Consider the following 15703-nt stretch of genomic DNA (forward strand, 5'->3'; position numbering starts at 1 on the left):
TCTCTCCAGCCACCAAGGCCTGCACTCGAGTCCATGACAGCTTGCTGCATGGAGGGCTTCGATGGGAGAGTGCCATGCATCCCTGGCAGAGATTCTTCCTCACAGTGCTTTCCATGGGGAAACACTGTGTGTGCCAAGTGTCTCCTGTGTGCAGAAAATCTCACCCCAGCGCCAGAGGTGCAGGGAATCCTCTTTGCCGCCAGAGCAAGGTTCTAGGCAGACCTCCCATGCTGGGAGAGCCTCCACTTCCCCAACTGTCCAACTGCCTCAGGAACACACTTCTAGGGAGTGTGTGCTGAAAGGCAGGGGGCTCCGAGTGAGGCACATGGATTTCAGGCAAAAACCACTGTGCTGACTATACCCCATGGAAGTCCTAGCTGAAGGCTTTCTGCACCAGGCCCAAGCTGGAATGAGCCTGCAGCCTGGCCTCCAGTCCCAGGCTTGCCCTGAGCACTGCTAGGTCGGGACCCATCCCAGCCTCAGCCTGGCCTCCCTAGGACCTGTGCTGGCCTAGGCCCCTGCCAGCAAGCAGGACCTTGATGGAACACCGTTCACTAGAGAAGGCACCTGGGTGTTTCCTGTGTGTCTCTTGCACTGCTCAGAAGCTGCAGGTCCAGAGGCTGTGCTTGCACACGGCCACAGGGGCCGGAGAACAAGAGAGTCATGAGCCCACTTTCAAGTGAGACGCCTGCTGCCCCTTATCTGCCTGCCACAAGCCCTTGCTGCCTGCGCTGTCTGCACGTCTGGCAGGCCTCAGGGTGCACAGGCCAGTCTATGCCAAGGAAACAAGGTGCTTGCTCGCCCCTTGCTAGGAGCTCCTCCTACAGCACTCTGGAACTGGGCACACATGCCCCTGGACCAGCAGCCTGCAAGGCAGCTGCTGCTTCAGCATCCACAAAGGCCTGCAGCACTTGGCAGGGAGCCTTCTGCTAAGCACAGCTTTCCCACTCCAAAGCCTTGCAGGAATTCATGGATGCTCGGGCCTGCAGTGTTTTCCATCAGAGAGCACCGGGTGCCCAAAGCCTCCCCTGCGACTTCTGAGCACCCTCCAACCCACATGCCCTTGGCACCCACCCTGTTGCCAGAGGGTAGTCCTAAGCAGGACTTTCTAAACTATTGCAGCCATGCTGCCTCCTGCTTGGAAAGCACTTCAGGAACTCATTTGCAGCGAGGTTTCTCCTCCCATGCTTGTCGGCCAGCAGATGGGGCCAGCGCTCCACTGAAAAACTCTCTGCTTTGCCTTCAGCCAGGGATCACCTAGCTGAGCTTCCTTGCCTCAAGCGGAAACTCCAGTGTGCATCTGGCCTACAGAAAGGAGACTGCCTTTTCCTGAGCACTGCTATGTCGTGGCAGCTCCCGGAAGGCCTCCTAGGTCCTTCTTTCCCCTGACACAGTCATGCCATTCAGCCCACCTGGTGAGCAAAGTTCCAACTTGGCAGGGCTCAGGGTGCAGCCTGGGTGTGGTTTCATAGCTGGGAAAGGGCAGATCCTGAATCTGGGTGCCCACTAGGGAATGGGGCCTGACAGGCAGAGCTGGCATTCCCTGGTTTCGAATCAGGAGGTCTGGGGACTTCAAGCTGTGTGCAAATCCCTCCCTGGCTGCCCTCTTGCTTCTTCTCTGCTGCCAAGCATCTCTCCCCACACGTGTGTCTCATTGAAAGGAGCAGGCTGCTTGCCATTCTTTGGAAAGAGCTCATCACACTAGCCTCATTTCCTTGGAGGGGTGTGCCAATTGCCCCTGAGCCTCCAGAGGAGCTGCAGTGTCTCCAGCTACCAAAGCCTGCAGCCGAGTCCATGAAAGCCTGCTGCATGGAGGGCTTCGAAGGGAGAGTGCCATGCATCCGGGATGGCGACTCTTTCTCACAGTACTTTCCGAGGGGAAAAACTGTGTTTGCCAAGTGTCTCCTGTGTGCAGAAATGCTCTCCCCAGTGCCAGAGGTGCAGGGAATCCTCTTTGCACCCAGAGCAATGTGCAAGGCGGGCGTCCCATGCTGGGTGAGCCTCCACTTGCCCTATTGTCCAACTGCCTCAGGAACACACTTCTAGCAAGTGTGGGCTAACAGGCTGTTTGGCGAGAGTTAGGAACGAGGATTGCAGGCAAAAATCACTACGCATACCATTCCCCATGGAAGTCTTAGCTGAAGGCGCTCTGCACCAGGCCCAAGCTGGAATGAGCCTGCAGCCTGGCCTCCAGTCCCAGGCTTGCCCTGGGCACTGCTAGGTCAGGAACCATCCCAGCCTCAGCCTGGCCTCCCTAGGGCCTTTGCTGGCCTAGGCCACTGCCAGCCAGCAGGACCTCGATGGAGCACCGTTCATTCGAGAAGGCCCCAGGGTGTTGCTTGTGTTTCTCTTGCACTGCTCGGAAGCTGCAGGTCCAGAGGCAGTGTGTGCACGTGGACACTGGGGCCTGAGGACAAAACAGTCATGACCCCACTTTCAAGCAGGACGCCTGCCGCCACTTAGCTGCCTGCCACCCCTCTTGCTGCCTGCGTTGTCTTCACTGCTGACAGGCCTCTGTGTGCACAGGCCATTCTATGCCAAGGAAACAAGGTGCTTGCTCTCCCGTTGCTAGGAGCTCCTCCTACAGCACTCTGGACCAGGGCACACGCACCTCTGGACAAGCAGACTGCAAGACAGCTGCAGCTTCGCCATCCACATAGGCCTGCAGCATTTGGCAGGGAGCCCTCTGCTAAGCACAGCTTTCCCACTCCAAAGCCTTGCAGGAGTTCATGGATGCTCGCGCCTGCAGTGTGTTCCATCGGAGAGCACTGGATGCTGAAAACCTCCCCTGCAGCTTCCGAGCACCTTCCAACCCACATGCCCTTGCCACCCACTCTGTTGCCGGAGGATAGTCCGAAGCAGGACTCTCTAAGCTTCTGGAGGCAGCCTGCCTGCTGCTTGGAAAGCTCCTTAGGAACTCATTTGGAGCGAGCATTCTCCTTCCATGCTTGTCAGCCGGCAGATGGTGCCAGCGCTCCACCGAAAAACTCTCTGCTTTGCCTTCAGCCAGGGATCGCCTAGCTGAGCTTCTTTGCCTCAAGCAGATACTCCATTGTGCATCCGGTCACAGAAAGAGGAGTGCCTTTCCTGAGCGGGGCTATGTTGAGGCAGTTCTCTGAAGGCCTCCTAGGGCCTTCTCTCCCCTGACTCAGTCATGCAATTCCGCCCACCTGGCGAGCAAGGGTCCCCCTTGGCAGGGCTCAGGGTGCAGCCTGGGTGTGGATTCATGGCTGAGAAAGGGCAGATCCTGAAACTGGGTGACCAGCTGTTAACGGAGCATGATGGGCAGACCTGGCACTCCCTGCTTGCGAAGCAGGAGATATGGAGCCTCCAAGCTGCATGCAAATCCAATCCCTCCTTGCCCTCTTGCTTCTTCTCGGCTGTCAAGTCTCTCTCCCCACACATGTGTCTCATCAAAAGGAGCAGGCTGCTTGCAATTCTTTGCAAAGTGCTCATCCCACAAGCCTCATTTCCTTGGAGGGGTGTGCCAATTGCCCCGGAGCCTCCAGAGGAGCTGCAGTCTCTCCAGCCACCAAGGCCTGCACTCGAGTCCATGACAGCTTGCTGCATGGAGGGCTTCGATGGGAGAGTGCCATGCATCCCTGGCAGAGATTCTTCCTCACAGTGCTTTCCATGGGGAAACACTGTGTGTGCCAAGTGTCTCCTGTGTGCAGAAAATCTCACCCCAGCGCCAGAGGTGCAGGGAATCCTCTTTGCAGCCAGAGCAAGGTTCTAGGCAGACCTCCCATGCTGGGAGAGCCTCCACTTCCCCAACTGTCCAACTGCCTCAGGAACACACTTCTAGGGAGTGTGTGCTGAAAGGCAGGGGGCTCCGAGTGAGGCACATGGATTTCAGGCAAAAACCACTGTGCTGACTATACCCCATGGAAGTCCTAGCTGAAGGCTTTCTGCACCAGGCCCAAGCTGGAATGAGCCTGCAGCCTGGCCTCCAGTCCCAGGCTTGCCCTGAGCACTGCTAGGTCGGGACCCATCCCAGCCTCAGCCTGGCCTCCCTAGGACCTGTGCTGGCCTAGGCCCCTGCCAGCAAGCAGGACCTTGATGGAACACCGTTCACTAGAGAAGGCACCTGGGTGTTTCCTGTGTGTCTCTTGCACTGCTCAGAAGCTGCAGGTCCAGAGGCTGTGCTTGCACACGGCCACAGGGGCCGGAGAACAAGAGAGTCATGAGCCCACTTTCAAGTGAGACGCCTGCTGCCCCTTATCTGCCTGCCACAAGCCCTTGCTGCCTGCGCTGTCTTCACTGCTGACAGGCATCAGGGTGCACAGGCCAGTCTATGCCAAGGAAACAAGGTGCTTGCTCGCCCCTTGCTAGGAGCTCCTCCTACAGCACTCTGGACCAGGGCACACGCACCTCTGGACAAGCAGACTGCAAGACAGCTGCAGCTTCGCCATCCACATAGGCCTGCAGCATTTGGCAGGGAGCCCTCTGCTAAGCACAGCTTTCCCACTCCAAAGCCTTGCAGGAGTTCATGGATGCTCGCGCCTGCAGTGTGTTCCATCGGAGAGCACTGGATGCTGAAAACCTCCCCTGCAGCTTCCGAGCACCCTCCAACCCACATGCCCTTGCCACCCACTCTGTTGCCGGAGGATAGTCCGAAGCAGGACTCTCTAAGCTTCTGGAGGCAGCCTGCCTGCTGCTTGGAAAGCTCCTTAGGAACTCATTTGGAGCGAGCATTCTCCTTCCATGCTTGTCAGCCGGCAGATGGTGCCAGCGCTCCACTGAAAAACTCTCTGCTTTGCCTTCAGCCAGGGATCGCCTAGCTGAGCTTCTTTGCCTCAAGCAGATACTCCATTGTGCATCCGGTCACAGAAAGAGGAGTGCCTTTCCTGAGCGGGGCTATGTTGAGGCAGTTCTCTGAAGGCCTCCTAGGGCCTTCTCTCCCCTGACTCAGTCATGCAATTCAGCCCACCTGGCGAGCAAGGGTCCCCCTTGGCAGGGCTCAGGGTGCAGCCTGGGTGTGGATTCATGGCTGGGAAAGGGCAGATCCTGAAACTGGGTGCCCAGCTGTTAACGGAGCATGATGGGCAGACCTGGCACTCCCTGCTTGCGAAGCAGGAGATATGGAGCCTCCAAGCTGCATGCAAATCCAATCCCTCCTTGCCCTCTTGCTCCTTCTCGGCTGTCAAGTCTCTCTCCCCACACATGTGTCTCATCAAAAGGAGCAGGCTGCTTGCAATTCTTTGCAAAGTGCTCATCCCACAAGCCTCATTTCCTTGGAGGGGTGTGCCAATTGCCCCAGAGCCTCCAGAGGAGCTGCAGTCTCTCCAGCCACCAAGGCCTGCACTCGAGTCCATGACAGCTTGCTGCATGGAGGGCTTCGATGGGAGAGTGCCATGCATCCCTGGCAGAGATTCTTCCTCACAGTGCTTTCCATGGGGAAACACTGTGTGTGCCAAGTGTCTCCTGTGTGCAGAAAATCTCACCCCAGCGCCAGAGGTGCAGGGAATCCTCTTTGCAGCCAGAGCAAGGTTCTAGGCAGACCTCCCATGCTGGGAGAGCCTCCACTTCCCCAACTGTCCAACTGCCTCAGGAACACACTTCTAGGGAGTGTGTGCTGAAAGGCAGGGGGCTCCGAGTGAGGCACATGGATTTCAGGCAAAAACCACTGTGCTGACTATACCCCATGGAAGTCCTAGCTGAAGGCTTTCTGCACCAGGCCCAAGCTGGAATGAGCCTGCAGCCTGGCCTCCAGTCCCAGGCTTGCCCTGAGCACTGCTAGGTCGGGACCCATCCCAGCCTCAGCCTGGCCTCCCTAGGACCTGTGCTGGCCTAGGCCCCTGCCAGCAAGCAGGACCTTGATGGAACACCGTTCACTAGAGAAGGCACCTGGGTGTTTCCTGTGTGTCTCTTGCACTGCTCAGAAGCTGCAGGTCCAGAGGCTGTGCTTGCACACGGCCACAGGGGCCGGAGAACAAGAGAGTCATGAGCCCACTTTCAAGTGAGACGCCTGCTGCCCCTTATCTGCCTGCCACAAGCCCTTGCTGCCTGCGCTGTCTGCACGTCTGGCAGGCCTCAGGGTGCACAGGCCAGTCTATGCCAAGGAAACAAGGTGCTTGCTCGCCCCTTGCTAGGAGCTCCTCCTACAGCACTCTGGAACTGGGCACACATGCCCCTGGACCAGCAGCCTGCAAGGCAGCTGCTGCTTCAGCATCCACAAAGGCCTGCAGCACTTGGCAGGGAGCCTTCTGCTAAGCACAGCTTTCCCACTCCAAAGCCTTGCAGGAATTCATGGATGCTCGGGCCTGCAGTGTTTTCCATCAGAGAGCACCGGGTGCCCAAAGCCTCCCCTGCGACTTCTGAGCACCCTCCAACCCACATGCCCTTGGCACCCACCCTGTTGCCAGAGGGTAGTCCTAAGCAGGACTTTCTAAACTATTGCAGCCATGCTGCCTCCTGCTTGGAAAGCACTTCAGGAACTCATTTGCAGCGAGGTTTCTCCTCCCATGCTTGTCGGCCAGCAGATGGGGCCAGCGCTCCACTGAAAAACTCTCTGCTTTGCCTTCAGCCAGGGATCACCTAGCTGAGCTTCCTTGCCTCAAGCGGAAACTCCAGTGTGCATCTGGCCTACAGAAAGGAGACTGCCTTTTCCTGAGCACTGCTATGTCGTGGCAGCTCCCGGAAGGCCTCCTAGGTCCTTCTTTCCCCTGACACAGTCATGCCATTCAGCCCACCTGGTGAGCAAAGTTCCAACTTGGCAGGGCTCAGGGTGCAGCCTGGGTGTGGTTTCATAGCTGGGAAAGGGCAGATCCTGAATCTGGGTGCCCACTAGGGAATGGGGCCTGACAGGCAGAGCTGGCATTCCCTGGTTTCGAATCAGGAGGTCTGGGGACTTCAAGCTGTGTGCAAATCCCTCCCTGGCTGCCCTCTTGCTTCTTCTCTGCTGCCAAGCATCTCTCCCCACACGTGTGTCTCATCGAAAGGAGCAGGCTGCTTGCCATTCTTTGGAAAGAGCTCATCACACTAGCCTCATTTCCTTGGAGGGGTGTGCCAATTGCCCCTGAGCCTCCAGAGGAGCTGCAGTGTCTCCAGCTACCAAAGCCTGCAGCCGAGTCCATGAAAGCCTGCTGCATGGAGGGCTTCGAAGGGAGAGTGCCATGCATCGGGGATGGCGACTCTTTCTCACAGTACTTTCCGAGGGGAAAAACTGTGTTTGCCAAGTGTCTCCTGTGTGCAGAAATGCTCTCCCCAGTGCCAGAGGTGCAGGGAATCCTCTTTGCACCCAGAGCAATGTGCAAGGCGGGCGTCCCATGCTGGGTGAGCCTCCACTTGCCCTATTGTCCAACTGCCTCAGGAACACACTTCTAGCAAGTGTGGGCTAACAGGCTGTTTGGCGAGAGTTAGGAACGAGGATTGCAGGCAAAAATCACTACGCATACCATTCCCCATGGAAGTCTTAGCTGAAGGCGCTCTGCACCAGGCCCAAGCTGGAATGAGCCTGCAGCCTGGCCTCCAGTCCCAGGCTTGCCCTGGGCACTGCTAGGTCAGGAACCATCCCAGCCTCAGCCTGGCCTCCCTAGGGCCTTTGCTGGCCTAGGCCACTGCCAGCCAGCAGGACCTCGATGGAGCACCGTTCATTCGAGAAGGCCCCAGGGTGTTGCTTGTGTTTCTCTTGCACTGCTCGGAAGCTGCAGGTCCAGAGGCAGTGTGTGCACGTGGACACTGGGGCCTGAGGACAAAACAGTCATGACCCCACTTTCAAGCAGGACGCCTGCCGCCACTTAGCTGCCTGCCACCCCTCTTGCTGCCTGCGTTGTCTTCACTGCTGACAGGCCTCTGTGTGCACAGGCCATTCTATGCCAAGGAAACAAGGTGCTTGCTCTCCCGTTGCTAGGAGCTCCTCCTACAGCACTCTGGACCAGGGCACACGCACCTCTGGACAAGCAGACTGCAAGACAGCTGCAGCTTCGCCATCCACATAGGCCTGCAGCATTTGGCAGGGAGCCCTCTGCTAAGCACAGCTTTCCCACTCCAAAGCCTTGCAGGAGTTCATGGATGCTCGCGCCTGCAGTGTGTTCCATCGGAGAGCACTGGATGCTGAAAACCTCCCCTGCAGCTTCCGAGCACCTTCCAACCCACATGCCCTTGCCACCCACTCTGTTGCCGGAGGATAGTCCGAAGCAGGACTCTCTAAGCTTCTGGAGGCAGCCTGCCTGCTGCTTGGAAAGCTCCTTAGGAACTCATTTGGAGTGAGCATTCTCCTTCCATGCTTGTCAGCCGGCAGATGGTGCCAGCGCTCCACCGAAAAACTCTCTGCTTTGCCTTCAGCCAGGGATCGCCTAGCTGAGCTTCTTTGCCTCAAGCAGATACTCCATTGTGCATCCGGTCACAGAAAGAGGAGTGCCTTTCCGGAGCGGGGCTATGTTGAGGCAGTTCTCTGAAGGCCTCCTAGGGCCTTCTCTCCCCTGACTCAGTCATGCAATTCAGCCCACCTGGCGAGCAAGGGTCCCCCTTGGCAGGGCTCAGGGTGCAGCCTGGGTGTGGATTCATGGCTGAGAAAGGGCAGATCCTGAAACTGGGTGACCAGCTGTTAACGGAGCATGATGGGCAGACCTGGCACTCCCTGCTTGCGAAGCAGGAGATATGGAGCCTCCAAGCTGCATGCAAATCCAATCCCTCCTTGCCCTCTTGCTTCTTCTCGGCTGTCAAGTCTCTCTCCCCACACATGTGTCTCATCAAAAGGAGCAGGCTGCTTGCAATTCTTTGCAAAGTGCTCATCCCACAAGCCTCATTTCCTTGGAGGGGTGTGCCAATTGCCCCGGAGCCTCCAGAGGAGCTGCAGTCTCTCCAGCCACCAAGGCCTGCACTCGAGTCCATGACAGCTTGCTGCATGGAGGGCTTCGATGGGAGAGTGCCATGCATCCCTGGCAGAGATTCTTCCTCACAGTGCTTTCCATGGGGAAACACTGTGTGTGCCAAGTGTCTCCTGTGTGCAGAAAATCTCACCCCAGCGCCAGAGGTGCAGGGAATCCTCTTTGCAGCCAGAGCAAGGTTCTAGGCAGACCTCCCATGCTGGGAGAGCCTCCACTTCCCCAACTGTCCAACTGCCTCAGGAACACACTTCTAGGGAGTGTGTGCTGAAAGGCAGGGGGCTCCGAGTGAGGCACATGGATTTCAGGCAAAAACCACTGTGCTGACTATACCCCATGGAAGTCCTAGCTGAAGGCTTTCTGCACCAGGCCCAAGCTGGAATGAGCCTGCAGCCTGGCCTCCAGTCCCAGGCTTGCCCTGAGCACTGCTAGGTCGGGACCCATCCCAGCCTCAGCCTGGCCTCCCTAGGACCTGTGCTGGCCTAGGCCCCTGCCAGCAAGCAGGACCTTGATGGAACACCGTTCACTAGAGAAGGCACCTGGGTGTTTCCTGTGTGTCTCTTGCACTGCTCAGAAGCTGCAGGTCCAGAGGCTGTGCTTGCACACGGCCACAGGGGCCGGAGAACAAGAGAGTCATGAGCCCACTTTCAAGTGAGACGCCTGCTGCCCCTTATCTGCCTGCCACAAGCCCTTGCTGCCTGCGCTGTCTGCACGTCTGGCAGGCCTCACGGTGCACAGGCCAGTCTATGCCAAGGAAACAAGGTGCTTGCTCGCCCCTTGCTAGGAGCTCCTCCTACAGCACTCTGGAACTGGGCACACATGCCCCTGGACCAGCAGCCTGCAAGGCAGCTGCTGCTTCAGCATCCACAAAGGCCTGCAGCACTTGGCAGGGAGCCTTCTGCTAAGCACAGCTTTCCCACTCCAAAGCCTTGCAGGAATTCATGGATGCTCGGGCCTGCAGTGTTTTCCATCAGAGAGCACCGGGTGCCCAAAGCCTCCCCTGCGACTTCTGAGCACCCTCCAACCCACATGCCCTTGGCACCCACCCTGTTGCCAGAGGGTAGTCCTAAGCAGGACTTTCTAAACTATTGCAGCCATGCTGCCTCCTGCTTGGAAAGCACTTCAGGAACTCATTTGCAGCGAGGTTTCTCCTCCCATGCTTGTCGGCCAGCAGATGGGGCCAGCGCTCCACTGAAAAACTCTCTGCTTTGCCTTCAGCCAGGGATCACCTAGCTGAGCTTCCTTGCCTCAAGCGGAAACTCCAGTGTGCATCTGGCCTACAGAAAGGAGACTGCCTTTTCCTGAGCACTGCTATGTCGTGGCAGCTCCCGGAAGGCCTCCTAGGTCCTTCTTTCCCCTGACACAGTCATGCCATTCAGCCCACCTGGTGAGCAAAGTTCCAACTTGGCAGGGCTCAGGGTGCAGCCTGGGTGTGGTTTCATAGCTGGGAAAGGGCAGATCCTGAATCTGGGTGCCCACTAGGGAATGGGGCCTGACAGGCAGAGCTGGCATTCCCTGGTTTCGAATCAGGAGGTCTGGGGACTTCAAGCTGTGTGCAAATCCCTCCCTGGCTGCCCTCTTGCTTCTTCTCTGCTGCCAAGCATCTCTCCCCACACGTGTGTCTCATTGAAAGGAGCAGGCTGCTTGCCATTCTTTGGAAAGAGCTCATCACACTAGCCTCATTTCCTTGGAGGGGTGTGCCAATTGCCCCTGAGCCTCCAGAGGAGCTGCAGTGTCTCCAGCTACCAAAGCCTGCAGCCGAGTCCATGAAAGCCTGCTGCATGGAGGGCTTCGAAGGGAGAGTGCCATGCATCCGGGATGGCGACTCTTTCTCACAGTACTTTCCGAGGGGAAAAACTGTGTTTGCCAAGTGTCTCCTGTGTGCAGAAATGCTCTCCCCAGTGCCAGAGGTGCAGGGAATCCTCTTTGCACCCAGAGCAATGTGCAAGGCGGGCGTCCCATGCTGGGTGAGCCTCCACTTGCCCTATTGTCCAACTGCCTCAGGAACACACTTCTAGCAAGTGTGGGCTAACAGGCTGTTTGGCGAGAGTTAGGAACGAGGATTGCAGGCAAAAATCACTACGCATACCATTCCCCATGGAAGTCTTAGCTGAAGGCGCTCTGCACCAGGCCCAAGCTGGAATGAGCCTGCAGCCTGGCCTCCAGTCCCAGGCTTGCCCTGGGCACTGCTAGGTCAGGAACCATCCCAGCCTCAGCCTGGCCTCCCTAGGGCCTTTGCTGGCCTAGGCCACTGCCAGCCAGCAGGACCTCGATGGAGCACCGTTCATTCGAGAAGGCCCCAGGGTGTTGCTTGTGTTTCTCTTGCACTGCTCGGAAGCTGCAGGTCCAGAGGCAGTGTGTGCACGTGGACACTGGGGCCTGAGGACAAAACAGTCATGACCCCACTTTCAAGCAGGACGCCTGCCACCACTTAGCTGCCTGCCACCCCTCTTGCTGCCTGCGTTGTCTTCACTGCTGACAGGCCTCTGTGTGCACAGGCCATTCTATGCCAAGGAAACAAGGTGCTTGCTCTCCCGTTGCTAGGAGCTCCTCCTACAGCACTCTGGACCAGGGCACACGCACCTCTGGACAAGCAGACTGCAAGACAGCTGCAGCTTCGCCATCCACATAGGCCTGCAGCATTTGGCAGGGAGCCCTCTGCTAAGCACAGCTTTCCCACTCCAAAGCCTTGCAGGAGTTCATGGATGCTCGTGCCTGCAGTGTGTTCCATCGGAGAGCACTGGATGCTGAAAACCTCCCCTGCAGCTTCCGAGCACCTTCCAACCCACATGCCCTTGCCACCCACTCTGTTGCCGGAGGATAGTCCGAAGCAGGACTCTCTAAGCTTCTGGAGGCAGCCTGCCTGCTGCTTGGAAAGCTCCTTAGGAACTCATTTGGAGCGAGCATTCTCCTTCCATGCTTGTCAGCCGGCAGATGGTGCCAGCGCTCCACCGAAAAACTCTCTGCTTTGCCTTCAGCCAGGGATCGCCTAGCTGAGCTTCTTTGCCTCAAGCAGATACTCCATTGTGCATCCGGTCACAGAAAGAGGAGTGCCTTTCCTGAGCGGGGCTATGTTGAGGCAGTTCTCTGAAGGCCTCCTAGGGCCTTCTCTCCCCTGACTCAGTCATGCAATTCAGCCCACCTGGCGAGCAAGGGTCCCCCTTGGCAGGGCTCAGGGTGCAGCCTGGGTGTGGATTCATGGCTGAGAAAGGGCAGATCCTGAAACTGGGTGACCAGCTGTTAACGGAGCATGATGGGCAGACCTGGCACTCCCTGCTTGCGAAGCAGGAGATATGGAGCCTCCAAGCTGCATGCAAATCCAATCCCTCCTTGCCCTCTTGCTTCTTCTCGGCTGTCAAGTCTCTCTCCCCACACATGTGTCTCATCAAAAGGAGCAGGCTGCTTGCAATTCTTTGCAAAGTGCTCATCCCACAAGCCTCATTTCCTTGGAGGGGTGTGCCAATTGCCCCGGAGCCTCCAGAGGAGCTGCAGTCTCTCCAGCCACCAAGGCCTGCACTCGAGTCCATGACAGCTTGCTGCATGGAGGGCTTCGATGGGAGAGTGCCATGCATCCCTGGCAGAGATTCTTCCTCACAGTGCTTTCCATGGGGAAACACTGTGTGTGCCAAGTGTCTCCTGTGTGCAGAAAATCTCACCCCAGCGCCAGAGGTGCAGGGAATCCTCTTTGCAGCCAGAGCAAGGTTCTAGGCAGACCTCCCATGCTGGGAGAGCCTCCACTTCCCCAACTGTCCAACTGCCTCAGGAACACACTTCTAGGGAGTGTGTGCTGAAAGGCAGGGGGCTCCGAGTGAGGCACATGGATTTCAGGCAAAAACCACTGTGCTGACTATACCCCATGGAAGTCCTAGCTGAAGGCTTTCTGCACCAGGCCCAAGCTGGAATGAGCCTGCAGCCTGGCCTCCAGTCCCAGGCTTGCCCTGAGCACTGCTAGGTCGGGACCCATCCCAGCCTCAGCCTGGCCTCCCTAGGACCTGTGCTGGCCTAGGCCCCTGCCAGCAAGCAGGACCTTGATGGAACACCGTTCACTAGAGAAGGCACCTGGGTGTTTCCTGTGTGTCTCTTGCACTGCTCAGAAGCTGCAGGTCCAGAGGCTGTGCTTGCACACGGCCACAGGGGCCGGAGAACAAGAGAGTCATGAGCCCACTTTCAAGTGAGACGCCTGCTGCCCCTTATCTGCCTGCCACAAGCCCTTGCTGCCTGTGCTGTCTGCACGTCTGGCAGGCCTCAGGGTGCACAGGCCAGTCTATGCCAAGGAAACAAGGTGCTTGCTCGCCCCTTGCTAGGAGCTCCTCCTACAGCACTCTGGAACTGGGCACACATGCCCCTGGACCAGCAGCCTGCAAGGCAGCTGCTGCTTCAGCATCCACAAAGGCCTGCAGCACTTGGCAGGGAGCCTTCTGCTAAGCACAGCTTTCCCACTCCAAAGCCTTGCAGGAATTCATGGATGCTCGGGCCTGCAGTGTTTTCCATCAGAGAGCACCGGGTGCCCAAAGCCTCCCCTGCGACTTCTGAGCACCCTCCAACCCACATGCCCTTGGCACCCACCCTGTTGCCAGAGGGTAGTCCTAAGCAGGACTTTCTAAACTATTGCAGCCATGCTGCCTCCTGCTTGGAAAGCACTTCAGGAACTCATTTGCAGCGAGGTTTCTCCTCCCATGCTTGTCGGCCAGCAGATGGGGCCAGCGCTCCACTGAAAAACTCTCTGCTTTGCCTTCAGCCAGGGATCACCTAGCTGAGCTTCCTTGCCTCAAGCGGAAACTCCAGTGTGCATCTGGCCTACAGAAAGGAGACTGCCTTTTCCTGAGCACTGCTATGTCGTGGCAGCTCCCGGAAGGCCTCCTAGGTCCTTCTTTCCCCTGACACAGTCATGCCATTCAGCCCACCTGGTGAGCAAAGTTCCAACTTGGCAGGGCTCAGGGTGCAGCCTGGGTGTGGTTTCATAGCTGGGAAAGGGCAGATCCTGAATCTGGGTGCCCACTAGGGAATGGGGCCTGACAGGCAGAGCTGGCATTCCCTGGTTTCGAATCAGGAGGTCTGGGGACTTCAAGCTGTGTGCAAATCCCTCCCTGGCTGCCCTCTTGCTTCTTCTCTGCTGCCAAGCATCTCTCCCCACACGTGTGTCTCATCGAAAGGAGCAGGCTGCTTGCCATTCTTTGGAAAGAGCTCATCACACTAGCCTCATTTCCTTGGAGGGGTGTGCCAATTGCCCCTGAGCCTCCAGAGGAGCTGCAGTGTCTCCAGCTACCAAAGCCTGCAGCCGAGTCCATGAAAGCCTGCTGCATGGAGGGCTTCGAAGGGAGAGTGCCATGCATCCGGGATGGCGACTCTTTCTCACAGTACTTTCCGAGGGGAAAAACTGTGTTTGCCAAGTGTCTCCTGTGTGCAGAAATGCTCTCCCCAGTGCCAGAGGTGCAGGGAATCCTCTTTGCACCCAGAGCAATGTGCAAGGCGGGCGTCCCATGCTGGGTGAGCCTCCACTTGCCCTATTGTCCAACTGCCTCAGGAACACACTTCTAGCAAGTGTGGGCTAACAGGCTGTTTGGCGAGAGTTAGGAACGAGGATTGCAGGCAAAAATCACTACGCATACCATTCCCCATGGAAGTCTTAGCTGAAGGCGCTCTGCACCAGGCCCAAGCTGGAATGAGCCTGCAGCCTGGCCTCCAGTCCCAGGCTTGCCCTGGGCACTGCTAGGTCAGGAACCATCCCAGCCTCAGCCTGGCCTCCCTAGGGCCTTTGCTGGCCTAGGCCACTGCCAGCCAGCAGGACCTCGATGGAGCACCGTTCATTCGAGAAGGCCCCAGGGTGTTGCTTGTGTTTCTCTTGCACTGCTCGGAAGCTGCAGGTCCAGAGGCAGTGTGTGCACGTGGACACTGGGGCCTGAGGACAAAACAGTCATGACCCCACTTTCAAGCAGGACGCCTGCCGCCACTTAGCTGCCTGCCACCCCTCTTGCTGCCTGCGTTGTCTTCACTGCTGACAGGCCTCTGTGTGCACAGGCCATTCTATGCCAAGGAAACAAGGTGCTTGCTCTCCCGTTGCTAGGAGCTCCTCCTACAGCACTCTGGACCAGGGCACACGCACCTCTGGACAAGCAGACTGCAAGACAGCTGCAGCTTCGCCATCCACATAGGCCTGCAGCATTTGGCAGGGAGCCCTCTGCTAAGCACAGCTTTCCCACTCCAAAGCCTTGCAGGAGTTCATGGATGCTCGTGCCTGCAGTGTGTTCCATCGGAGAGCACTGGATGCTGAAAACCTCCCCTGCAGCTTCCGAGCACCTTCCAACCCACATGCCCTTGCCACCCACTCTGTTGCCGGAGGATAGTCCGAAGCAGGACTCTCTAAGCTTCTGGAGGCAGCCTGCCTGCTGCTTGGAAAGCTCCTTAGGAACTCATTTGGAGCGAGCATTCTCCTTCCATGCTTGTCAGCCGGCAGATGGTGCCAGCGCTCCACCGAAAAACTCTCTGCTTTGCCTTCAGCCAGGGATCGCCTAGCTGAGCTTCTTTGCCTCAAGCAGATACTCCATTGTGCATCCGGTCACAGAAAGAGGAGTGCCTTTCCTGAGCGGGGCTATGTTGAGGCAGTTCTCTGAAGGCCTCCTAGGGCCTTCTCTCCCCTGACTCAGTCATGCAATTCAGCCCACCTGGCGAGCAAGGGTCCCCCTTGGCAGGGCTCAGGGTGCAGCCTGGGTGTGGATTCATGGCTGAGAAAGGGCAGATCCTGAAACTGGGTGACCAGCTGTTAACGGAGCATGATGGGCAGACCTGGCACTCCCTGCTTGCGAAGCAGGAGATATGGAGCCTCCAAGCTGCATGCAAATCCAATCCCTCCTTGCCCTCTTGCTTCTTCTCGGCTG

This window comes from Hippopotamus amphibius, chromosome 2, assembly GCF_030028045.1.
Source record: "Hippopotamus amphibius kiboko isolate mHipAmp2 chromosome 2, mHipAmp2.hap2, whole genome shotgun sequence".
NCBI classification, from domain to species: domain Eukaryota; kingdom Metazoa; phylum Chordata; class Mammalia; order Artiodactyla; family Hippopotamidae; genus Hippopotamus; species Hippopotamus amphibius.